General features: G+C 38.1%; 1 protein-coding gene across 3 annotated transcripts in view; it reads right to left on the reverse strand.

The window, feature by feature from the left end:
- The window catches only part of ANTXR2 (ANTXR cell adhesion molecule 2), a 165,618-nt gene that overhangs the window by 78,723 nt on the left and 74,195 nt on the right, over positions 1 to 12,700 (reverse strand). The window lies entirely within an intron of this gene.

A 12,700-nucleotide genomic window follows, 5' to 3' on the forward strand; every position in this document is an offset into this window, starting at 1 on the left:
TCATATTAAAAGCATCGTTGGTGGCCAGATATTCTATTGCAGGGGGGTTTCTCTAACCTTTTTTATTCTATGTCCCTCTTTGGCAATCTGGTGAACCTATGAACCCCTTCCCAGAATAAATAAGCTAAATTAAAATACACAGGATTAAAAGGAATCCAACTGTATTGAAATATAACTGTAAAAATCTATTTTTAAAAGCAAGAAACCAAATCTGTGATACAGAAATACTATGTGCTTCTTTATTAATTCATTAAATTATGAAATATAATAGTAGGTCTAGGAACTATCATAATTTTTTGAAGTATAATTGACTTAAAATAGTATATTAGTTTCAGGTGTACAGCACAGTGATTCAATATTTTTATACCATACACACTTATAACAATATTATAGACTATTTTATCTGTGCTGTATATTACATCCCCATGACTAATTTATTTTATAACTTGTAGTTTGAACCTCTTAATCCCCTTCTCCTATTTCACCCATCATCCCTGCTCTCTCCTCTGGCAACCACTAGTTTGTTCTCTGTATCTGTGTCCGTTTCTGTTTTGCTATATTTGTTCCTTTGTTTTTAGGTTGCACATATAAGTGAAAACATATGGTATTTGTCTTCGTCTGTCATAATCTTGAAGTAGTGATATGTATCTGAATATGAATGGGATTGTTCTGGCCTCTTACATCAAATAACAAGCACCCTGAGAAAGCTGACCATGGAGCTTTGCTGTCAATAGGTTCTAATAACATATATAAGTTGGATACTTCTGAAAATTAGAAACCTGTTTCTTCGACAAATCCCTGGTCACTCTGAAACAGTGAGTAAATTCTACTCAGTATGTAAAGCATTGCATATTTACTTTACAGTTACTGAAAACAAAACAGAATGGTAATTCTAATTTTAAAGAATGCATATTGGTTTTAATTGTCGTGGAAACATCTACCATCTTAAAACCTCTTGTACTTCATAAACAGTTTTTGTAATGAGTTGAACTAGAAACATATTACATGTGAATTCCCCAAATCAAGAGCCCTGAGCAGTGATTCTCAACTCTGGCAATTATCAGAATCATTTAGGAAATCTATTAGTTTCTTAAAGCAGCTACAACAAATTACCACCATCTTTGTGGTTTAAAACAACAGAAATTTATTTTCTTACAGTTCTGGATGCCAGGAGTCCAAACAGAGTCTTACAAAGCTAAAATCAGGTGTTAGAAGAGCTGATTGTTTCTTCAAGAGACAGGGGAGTATCTGCTCCTTGCCCCTCCCAGCTTCTGGTGACTTTCAGCATTCCCTGCCTAGAAGCTGCATCACTTGAATCTCTGCCTCCATGGTCACACTGCCTGTTCCCCTTCTGTGGTCTTATCTCCTCTGCCTCCCTCTTATAACGGCACTTGTGATGGCATTTAGAGCCATCTAGGTCATCCTAGATAATCTCCCTATTTCAAGATCCTTAATTTAATCATAACTGCAAAGTCCCTTTTGCCATGTAAGATAACATTCACGGTTTCCAGGAATTAAGACCTGGATATATTTAGGGATCATTATTGAGCCTAATGGAGGGGCTTTCCTAAACCATACTGATCCCTGGAGATGTCTCACCCAACCACCCTTTCCCCTCAGAGAGAGGCACTACCAATGGAAATCTGACAGCTACTACTCTGAGAGCCTTCCAGTTATTAGGAACAGAAAAACACCTGAGAACCACTGCTTAAGCTATAAGTAACACTGTCATCTCTGAGTCGTTAATTAAATATCTGTGAACTTTTAATCGCTGAACAATGAATGGTTAAATTATTTCATAAGATATTTTTTAAAAATATGAAATGATTGAATGAAGAATGTGTGACAGATATTGGTGCCTCCGTTCAGGGTTTTTTTTTCCAGTATTTCTATCTTGATAAGAGCTCCTGAGCATATGATTCCCAAAGAGGTGATTGCTGACATAATCTAAATGTACCTGAAAACAGACATTATAAGCTGTTTAATCATGTTTTAGTTGAAAGGTTAAATATTTGGCCCTAGTACTTAAAAGACAATCAAACCAAAGAAATTTGTAAAACACCAAGCTGAAATAAATACATTTCATTTCCCATGAAAAAGTAATATGACTGATAATGATAAAGTGCAAAATGATCCCTAATAATTTAATGCTGCTTAAAGATTGTTAAGCTACAGAAATATAGATCAATGGAACAGGATAGAAAGCCCAGAGATAAACCCAAGCACCTATGGTCAACTAATCTATGACAAAGGAGGAAAGAATATACAATGAAGAAAAGACAGTCTCTTCAATAAGTGGTGCTGGGAAAACTGGACAGCTACATGTAAAAGAATATAATTAGAACACTCCCTAACACCATACACAAAAATAAACTCAAAATGGATTAAAGACTTAAATGTAAGGCCAGACACTATAAAACTCTTAGAGGAAAACATAGGAAGAACACTCTTGGGCAAAAATCACAGCAAGATCTTTTTTGACCCACCTCCTAGAGTAATGGAAATAAAAACAAAAATAAACAAATGGGACCTAATGAAAAAAGCTTCTGCACAGCAAAGGAAACTGTACACAAGATGAAAGACAACCCTCAACACTTTCTCCTCAAAATGGGAGAAAATAATGGCAAATGACTCAATTTACAAAGGATTAATCTCCGAAATATAGAAACAGCTCATACAGCTCAATATTAAAAAAAGCAAACAACCCAATCCAAAAATGGGTGGAAGACCTAAATAGACATTTCTCCAAAGAAGACATACAGATGGCCAAGTGGCACATGAAAAGCTGCTTGACATCACTGTTGTTAGAGAAATGCAAATCAAAACTACAATGAGGTATCACCTCACATTGGTCAGTATGGCCATCATAAAAAAATCTACCAAAAAAAAAGAAAAAAAAAAAAGAAATGAAAGAGGAGACATCAATACAGATTCCACAGATATTAACATTATAATAAAAGAATATTATAAACAATTTTATGCCTACAAATTTGATAACAGATTAAATGGATCAATTCTTTGACAGATGCAATGTGCCAAAACTCACACAGGAAGAAGTAGGTGATCTGAATAGGCTGATATGAAAAAAAAAAAATCTACAACAACAAATGCTGGAGCGGGTGTGGAGAAAAGGGAACCCTCTTGCACTGCTGGTGGGAATGTAAATTGATACAGCCACTATGGAGAACAGTATGGAGGTTCCTTAGAAAACTAAAAATAGAATTACCATATGACCCAGCAATCCCACTATTGGGCATATATCCAGAGAAAACCATAATTCAAAAAGACACATGCACCCCAATGTTCTTTGCAGCACTATTTACAATAGTCAGGTCACGGAAGCAATCTGGATGTCCATAGACAGACGAATGGATGAAGAAGATGTGGTACATATATACAATGGAATATTACTCAAGCATAAAAAGGAACAAAACTGGGTTGTTTGTAAAGACGTGGATGGACTTAGAGACTGTCATACAGAGTGAAGTAAGTCAGAAAAAGAAAAACAAATATCATATATTAATGTGTTTATGTGAAATCTAGAAAAATGGTACAGATGAACCTGTTTGCAAGGCATAAATAGAGACACAGACATAGAGAACAAACATATGGACACCAAAGTGGGAAAGGTGGGGTGGGATGAATTGGGAGATTGGGATTAACAGATATACACTAACTAATATGTATAAAATAGATAACTAATGAGAACCTGCTGTATAGCACAGGGACCTCCACTTTGCTGTACAGTAGAAACTAACACAACATTGTAAAACAACTATACCCCAACTAAAAACAAAATTTTTTAACTAACCACATGCTAATACCGACACTGCAGAAATATATTCTCTAACATAATCAGATAAATAACCTGCAACTGTACCATAACACCTTCTGGTACACTCAAGAGATTTGTTTTCACAAGGTTATAGTCTCCTTTTCCCCTTCTTTTCACATCACCTCCTCATTTTTCTCTAGTTCACTTAGCTTCCTTTTTATACTCCAACATTCTACATTTTGTTAGAGATACTTGCTCAGGCCATATTTCTTTTTTCATACAAATTTTAAAGGCTACACTCCATTTAAAGTTATTACAAAATAATGGTTATAATCCTTGTGTTGTATAATACATCCTTGTATCCTATCTTACACCCAGTAGTTTGTACCTGCCTCTCCCCAGCCCCTATATTGCTCCTCTCCCCTCCCCACTGCCATATCTAAGGTGCACTACCTGTAACGGGCTTTGCATTTCAATTGCTGATGGAACTCAGATGGATAAGACTTTATCCCCACCAGGACCAGACCTCAGCAACACATACAGGAAGCAAAGCTTCTTTCAGGGGATTACAGTGATCAAATGAGGCTTCTCCTCATCCCTAGGGTGAGTTCAAATTCCCTCAAAGACATAGGAGGCCCTCCTTAATGGCATTCACGCCTGGATCCTAAACCATCTTTCACCACTCCCTTTCCCTGGCTCACTTGGCCTCAGCCTAGGACTTCCCAAAGCATGCCGAAATAACTTGTAATTCCACACACACTTCATGGGAAAAGTCCCTCATCAACTGCCAACATCTTATTCATTATTTAAAACTCAGTTTGGAGTCAGTAGCTCCATCCGGTTTCCCTGAAACAATCCCTCAACTCTGGCAAATCCCTCCTCCTTTGTGTTCTTTACACATGTTGCTATTGGGGTGCCCGTAACCCTCCATTCACACTTTGCCCACTCTTCTGTGTTTCATATTAAAATGTGAGTTTCCATATCATATAATAGTCATTTCTGGACCCCAGTTCCAAGCCAGTACTGGCACATACTAGATTGCAAAGGGCTGAATGCAGAATTTACCTCTACCTTCTCCTTGCTTTTTTTTTTTTGAATTTTATTTTAATTATTTTTTATACCGCAGGTTCTTATTAGTTATGTATCTTATAAATATTAGTGTATATATGTCAGTCTCAATCTCCCAATTCATCACACCACCACCACCGCACCTCTCCCCACCTTTCCACCCTTGGTGTCCATACGTTTGTTCTCTACATCTGTGTCTCTATTTCCGCTTGCAAACTGGTTCATCTGTACTATTGTTCTAGATTCCACACATATGCATTAATATACAATATCTGTTTTCCTCTTTCTGACTTACTTCACTCTGTATGACAGTCTCTACAAATGACCCAATTTTGTTCCTTTTTATGGCGGAGTAATATTCCATTGTATATATGTACCACATCTTCTTCCTATCCATTTATCTGTTGATGGGCATTTAGGCTGCTTCCATGACCTGGCTATTGTAAATAGTGCTGCAATGAACATTGGGGTGCATGTGTCTTTTTGAATTATGGTTTTCTCTGGGTATATGCCCAGTAATGGGACTGCTGGATCATATGGTAATTCTATTTTTTGTTTTTTAAGGAACATCCATACTGTTCTCCATAGTGGCTGTATCAATTTACATTCCCACCAACAGTGCAAGAGGGTTGCCTTTTCTCCACACCCTCTCCAGCATTTGTTGTTTGTAGACTTTCTGATGATGACAATTCTAACTGGTGTGAGGTGATACCTCATTGTAGTTTTGATTTTCACTTCTCTAATAATTAGTGATGTTCAGCAGCTTTTCATGTGCCTCTTGGTCATCTGTATGTATTCTTTGGAGAAATGTCTATTTAGGTCTTCTACCCATTTTTTTATTGGTTTGTTTGGTTTTTTTAATATTGAGCTGTATGAGCTGTTTGTATATTTTAGAGATTAATCCTTTGTAAATTGAGTCATTTGCAAATATTTCCTCCCCTTCTGAGGGTTCGTCCTGGTTATAGTTTACTTTGCTGTGCTGAAGATTTTAAGTTTCATTAGGCCCCATTTGTTTATTTTTGATTTTATTTCCATTTCTCTAGGAGGTGGGTCAAAAAAGATCTTGCTGTGATTTATGTTAAAGAGTGTTCTTCCTGTGTTTTCCTCTAAGAGTTTTATAGTATCTGGTCTTACATTTAGGTCTTTAATCCATTTTGAGTTTATTTTTGTGTACAGTGATAAGGAGTGTTTTAATTTCATTCTTTTACATGAGGCTTTCCAGTTTTCCCAGCACAACTTATTGAAGAGACTGTCTTTTCTCCAATGTATATCCTTACCTCCCTTGTCATAGATTAGCTGACCATAGATGCATGGGTTTATCTCTGGGCTTTCTATCCTGTTCCATTGATCTATATTTCTGTTTTTGTGCCAGTACCATACTGTCTTGATTACTGTATCTTTGTAATATATTCTGAAGTCAGGGCGTCAGATTCCACCAGCTCCATTTTTTTCCCGCAAGACTGCTTGGCTATTCGGGGTCTTTTGTGTCTCCATAAAAATTTTAAGATTTTTTGCTCTAGTTCTGCAAAAAAATGCTATTGGTAATTTGATAGGGATTGCATTGAATCTGTAGATTGCTTTGGGTAGTATAGCCATTTTCACAATATTGATTCTTCCAATCCAAGAACATGGTATATCTCTCCATCTGTTGGTATCATCTTCAATTTCTTTTATCAGTGTCTTATAGTTTTCTGCATACAGGTCTTTTGTCTCCCTAGGTAGGTTTATTCCTAGGTATTTTATTCTTTTTGTTGCAACGGTGACTGGGATTGTTTCCTTAATTTCTCTTTCTGATCTTTCATTGTTAATGTATAGGAATGCAAGAGATTTCTGTGCATTAATTTTGTCTCCTGCAACTTTACCAAATTCACTGATTAGCTCTAGTAGCTTTCTGGTGGCATTTTTAGGATTATCTATGTATAGTATTATGTCATCTGCAAACAGTGACAGTTTTACTTCTTTTCCAATTTGTATTCCTTTTATTTCTTTTTCTTCTCTGATTGCCATCACCAGGACTTCCAAAACTATGTTGAATAATAGTGGTGAGAGTGGACACCCTTATCTTCATCCTGATCTTAGAGGAAACACTTTCAGTAATCTTAGAGGAAATGCTCTCAAACCATTGAGAATGAAGTTTGCTCTGTGTTTGTCATATATGGCCTTTATTATGTTGAGCTAGGTTCCCTCTATGCCCACTTTCTGGAGAGTTTTTATCATAAATCGGTTCTGAATTTTGTCAAAAGCTTTTTCTGCATCTACTGAGATGATCATATGTTTTTCATTCTTCAGTTTGTTAATATGGTATATCACATTGATTGATTTGTGTATATTGAAGAATCCTTGCATCCCTAGGATAAATCCCACTTGATCATGGTGTATGACCCTTTTAATGTGCTGTTGGATTCTGTTTGCTAGTAGTTTGTTGAGGATTTTTGCATCTATATTCATCAGTGATATTGTTCTGTAATTTTCTTTTTTTGTAGTGTCTTTGTCTGGTTTTGGTACCAGGGTGATGGTGGCCTTGTAGAATGAGTTTGGGAGTGTTCCTTCCTCTGCAATTTTTTGGAAGAGTTTGAGAAGGATGGGTATTATCTCTTCTGTAAATGTTTGATAGAATTCACCTGTGAAGCCATCTGGTCCTGGACTTCTGTTTGTTGGAAGATTTTTAATCACAGTTTCAATTTCATAACTTTTGATTGGTCTGTTCATATTTTCTATTTCTTCCTGGTTCAGTTTTGGAAGGTTACACCTTTCTAAGAATTTGTCCATTTCTTCCAGGTTGTCCATTTTATTGGCATAGAGTTGCTTGTAGTAGTCTCTTAGGATGCTTTGTATGTCTGCGGTGTCTGTTGTAACTTCTCCTTTTTCCTTTCTAATTTTATTGATTCACGTCCTCTCCCTCTTTTTCTTGATGAGTCTGGCTAAAGGTTTATCAATTTTATTTAACTTCTCAAAGAACCAGCTTTTAGTTTTATTGATCTTTCCTATTGTTTTCTTTGTTTCTATTTCATTTATTTCTGCTCTGATCTTTATGATTTCTTTCCTTCTACTAACTTTGGGTTTCGTTTGTTCTTCTTTCTCTAGTTCCTTTTGGTGGAAGGTTATATTTTTTTTGAGATGTTTCTTGTTTCTTGAGGTAGGATTGTATTGCTATAAACTTCCCTCATAGAACTGCTTTTGCTGCATCCCATAGGTTTTGGATCATTGTGTTTTTGTTGTCATTTGTTTCTAGGTATTTTTTGATTTCCTCTTTGATTTCTTCGGTGATCTCTTGGTTATTTAGTAATGTATTGTTTAGCCTCCATGTGTTTGTGTTTCCTGTAATTGATTTCTCATCTCATAGCATTGTGGTCAAAAAAGATGCTTGATATGATTTTAATTTTCTTAAATTTACCGAGGCTTGATTTGTGACTCAAGATTTGATCTATCCTGGAGAATGTTCCATGAGCACTTGAGAAGAAAGTGTAATTTGCTGTTTTCAGATGGAATGTCCTATAAATATCAATTAAATCTATCTGTTCTATTGTGTCATTTAAAGCTTGTGTTTCCGTATTAATTTTCAATCTGTATGATCTGTCCATCAGTGTAAGTGAGGTGATAAAGTCCCCCACTATTACTGTGTTACTGTCGATTTCCTCTTTTATATGTGTTAGCATTTGCCTTATGTATTGAGGTGCTCCTATGTTGGGTGCATATAGATTTATAATTGTTATATCTTCTTCTTGGATTGATCCATTGATCATTATGTATTAATCTTCCTTGTCTCTTACTTTTTTTTAGTCTATTTTTTCTGATATGAGTATTGCTACTCCAGCTTTCTTTGGATTTCTATTCACATGGAATATCTTTTTCCATCCCCTCACTTTCAGGCTGTATGTGCCCCTAGGTCTGAAGTTGCTCTCTAGTAGACAGCATATATATGGGTCTTGTTCTTGTTTCCATTCAGTGAGCCTGTGTCCTTTGGTTGGAACATTTAATCCATTCACATTTAAGGAAATTATTGATATGTATGTTCCTTTCAACATTTTCTTAATTGTTTTGGGTTTGTTTTTGTAGGTCCTTTTCTTCTCTTGTGTTTCCCACTTAGAGATGTTCCTTTAGCATTTGTTGTAGAGCTGGTTTGGTGGTGCTGAATTCTCTTAGCTTTTGCTTGTCTTTAAAGCTTTTGATTTCCCCTTTGAATCTGAATGAGATCCTTGCTGGGTAGAGCAATCTTGGTTGTAAGTTCTTCCCTTTCATCACTTTAAATATATCATGCCACTCCCTTCTGGCTTGTAGAGTTTCTGCTGAGAAATCAGCTGTTAACCTTATGGGAGTTCCCTTGTATGTTATTTGTTGTTTTTTCCTTGTTGCTTTTAATAATTTTTCTTTGTCTTTAATTTTTGTCAACTTGATTACTGTGTGTCTCAGCATGTTTCTCCTTGGGTTTATCCTGCCTGGGACTCTTTGCGCTTCCTGGACTTGGGTGGCTATTTCCTTTCCCATGTTAGGGAAGTTTTCGACTATAATCTATTCAAATATGTTCTCGGGTGCTTTCTTTCTCTCTTTTCCTTCTGGGATCCCTGTAATGTGAATGTTGGTGTGTTTAATGTTGTCCCAGAAGTATTTTAGGCTGTCTTCATTTCTTTTCATTATTTTTTCTTCATTCTGTTCCACAGCAGTGAATTCCACCCTTCTGTCTTCCAGGTCACTTACCCGTTTTTCTGCCTCAGTTATTCTGCTATTGGTTCCTTCTAGTGTATTTTTCATTTCAGTTATTGTATTATTCATCTCTGTTTGTTTGTTCTTTAATTCTTCTAGGTCTTTGTTAAACATTTCTTGCATCTTCTCGATCTTTGCCTCCATTATTTTTCCGAGGTCCTGGATCATCTTCACTATCATTATTCTGAATTCTTTTTCTGGAAGGTTGCCTATCTCCACTTCATTTAGTTGTTTTTCTGGGGTTTTATCTTGTTCCTTCATCTGGTACATAGTCCTCTGCCTTTTCATCTTGTCTATCTTTCTGTGAATGTGGTTTTCATTCCACAGGTTGCAGGATTGTAGTTCTTGCTTCTGCTGTCTGCCCTCTGGTGGATGAGGCTATCCAAGAGGCTTGTGCAAGCTTCCTGATGGGAAGGACTGGTGGTGGGTAGAGCTGGGTGTTGTTCTGGTGGGCAGAGCTCAGTAAAACTTCAATCCACTTGTCTGCTGATGGGTGGGGCTGAGTTCCCTCCCTGTTGGTTGTTTGGCCTTAGTTGAGCCAGCAGTGGAGCCTACAGGCCCTTTGGTGGGGCTAATGGTGGACTCTGGGAGGGCTCACACCAAGAATTATTTCTCAGAACTTCTGTTGCCAGTGTCCTTGTACCCGTTGTGAGACACAGCCATCCCCGTCTCTGCAGGAGCCCTCCAATACTAGTAGATAGGTCTGGTTCAGTCTCCTATGGGGTCACTGCTCCTCCCCCTGGGTCCTGACGCACACACTACTTTGTGTGTGCCCTCTAAGAGTACAGTCTCTGTTTCCCCCAGTCCTGTCGAAGTCCTGCAATCAAATCTTGCTAGTCTTCAAAGTCTGATTCCCTAGGAACTCCTCCTCCCATTGCCTGACCCCCAGGTTGGGAAGCCTGACATGGGGCTCAGAACCTTCACTCCAGTGGGTGGACTTCTGTGGTATAAGTGTTCTCCAGTTTGTCAGTCACCCACCCAGCGGTTATAGGATTTGATTTTATTGTGATTGTGCCTCTCCTACTGTCTCATTGTGGCTTCTCCTTTGTCTTTGGATGTGGGGTATCTTTTTTGGTGAGTTCCAGTATCTTCCTGTTAATGACTGTTCAGCAGTTAGCTGTGATCCCAGTGGTCTCGCAAGAGGGAGTGAGCGCATGTCCTTCTACTCCACTATCTTGAACCAATCTCTCTCTCTCCCTGCTTTTAAACCTAGTTTAAACCTAGTTTAAGTTTTATGCTCTGATTCATTTATTCCTAGGTCTAAATGCAAGCTCATATTCAGGGCTAGCTGCTCTACAGTCTGTATTTCTAAATGTAAAATAAAGATGTTTCTCTCTATTAAGTAAGTTGCAGAAATTAGTAAGCATTCATGATGCTTCTGAGAATAGGAAGCCCTCCTGACATTGTAAAAACATGCCTTAATGGTGTCCCTCTGTGCCTTGCATAAAGAAATATACTGCATGATTCCCAGTCTGCAGAGACCCAGGGATGGAATGGATCTATTCTCACCACCTGATGATTGAATCTTCTCTATCATACCCCATTTGATGGTGGAGACTTCATTTGAGTACATCTAGCAACCTCCCGAAGAAGCCCATTTCAGTCTTCACAAGCGTCCTTTTAAAATACCACTTTGGGGCTTCCCTGATGGCACAGTGGTTGAGAGTCCACCTGCCGATGCAGGGGACACGGGTTCGTGCCCTGGTCCGGGAAGATCCCACATGCCGCGGAGCGGCTGGGCCCGTGAGCCATGGCCGCTGAGCCTGCGCGTCCGGAGCCTGTGCTCCGCAACGGGAGAGGCCACAGCAGTGAGAGGCCCGCATACCGCAAAAAAAAAAAAAATAATAATATAAAATAAAATACCACTTTGACACTTTTGAGCCCTCTGGTCAGTATTATATGAAATTGCAAAGTAATGAAATAAGGAAATTCACCATTGTGAAGTTTAAATTAGAAAAACAAGGAGCACACATCACATTAAGGCACCTTTTTGCTTTTTAATTTGAGACTCAAGAGTGCTAGCTAGCCTAAAATCACCATATCTAAGACAATCAAGATTACTACAGGAAACCGTTTGAGCATAAATTGCTATAGCAGGAAACTGATTAGTTCAGCAAAGAGACAGGATGTTTCTTGTCTCTACTGTTGTCTAAGTTAATTCTGTGCCTCCTCCATGGGCCAACTGCTCTGAGATAAAGGATTGTAAAGTTGTCTCATGAAAGCAGACTGAAGTACAATGAATAATAAACGCAGGAGTAATAACAAAGCACTGCCTGAAGTTGCAAGGAAGCGGAAATCAGTCAGCAGCAGGGAGGGAGAAAAAGGCAGTCTACTAATATTATGTAAAACACTACTCTGACCTACAGAATATAAAGTTCTGTATAAAGTGCTGATAAGGAAAGGAATATTATCAAAATAGGTAGTAGCATGCTTTGAAGGAGCACTTCTTCAGAATAACCTTTTCTACGAAGCCTGAACAGTCCAAGTTGTATTGCTTGAAACGTGCTGATGTTTTTTACTCAACGTTCCGCCCTGTGGCAGGAAAAATAATGGCTCTATAAAGATGTCCCCATCCTAATTCCCTGGAATTGTGAATAAATTGCCTTCCAGGGCCAAAGAGACTTTGCAGATGTGATTAAGGTTAAGGACCTTGAGATAGGAGATCATCCTGGATTATCCAGGTGGGTCAAACCTAATCACATGGTTCCTTAACACTGGAGGTCCTTTCCCAGCTGGGCTCAGAGTCAGAGGAACATGTGACTACAGAATAATGGTGACAAAGATGCAACGTGGCTGGCTCTAAAGGTGGAGGAAGGGGCTCACAAGGCAAGGAATGGAGGTGACTTCTAGAGGCTGGAAAACGCAAGGGAACAGATTCTGTTCTAGAGCATTAAGAGAGGAATGTATCACTGCGGATACCTTTTAACCCAGTTTAGCTCAGTGAGACCCATGTTGGATCTGTGATTACATAACTTAGATAATAAATTTGATACCAAATGTGTGGCAATTTGTTACAGTAGCGCTAGAAAGCTTATTACCCATATTCTTTCAGCGGTTTGACTCAAACATGAAAGATGACACAACCTGAAATCAGCTGTTGTAACTTCAAAAGTGACTGTTTAACAGATACCCTAACATTTGCACATGACTTATTTC

Source organism: Stenella coeruleoalba, assembly GCF_951394435.1.
Source record: "Stenella coeruleoalba genome assembly, chromosome: 4".
Classification (NCBI taxonomy): Eukaryota; Metazoa; Chordata; class Mammalia; order Artiodactyla; family Delphinidae; genus Stenella; species Stenella coeruleoalba.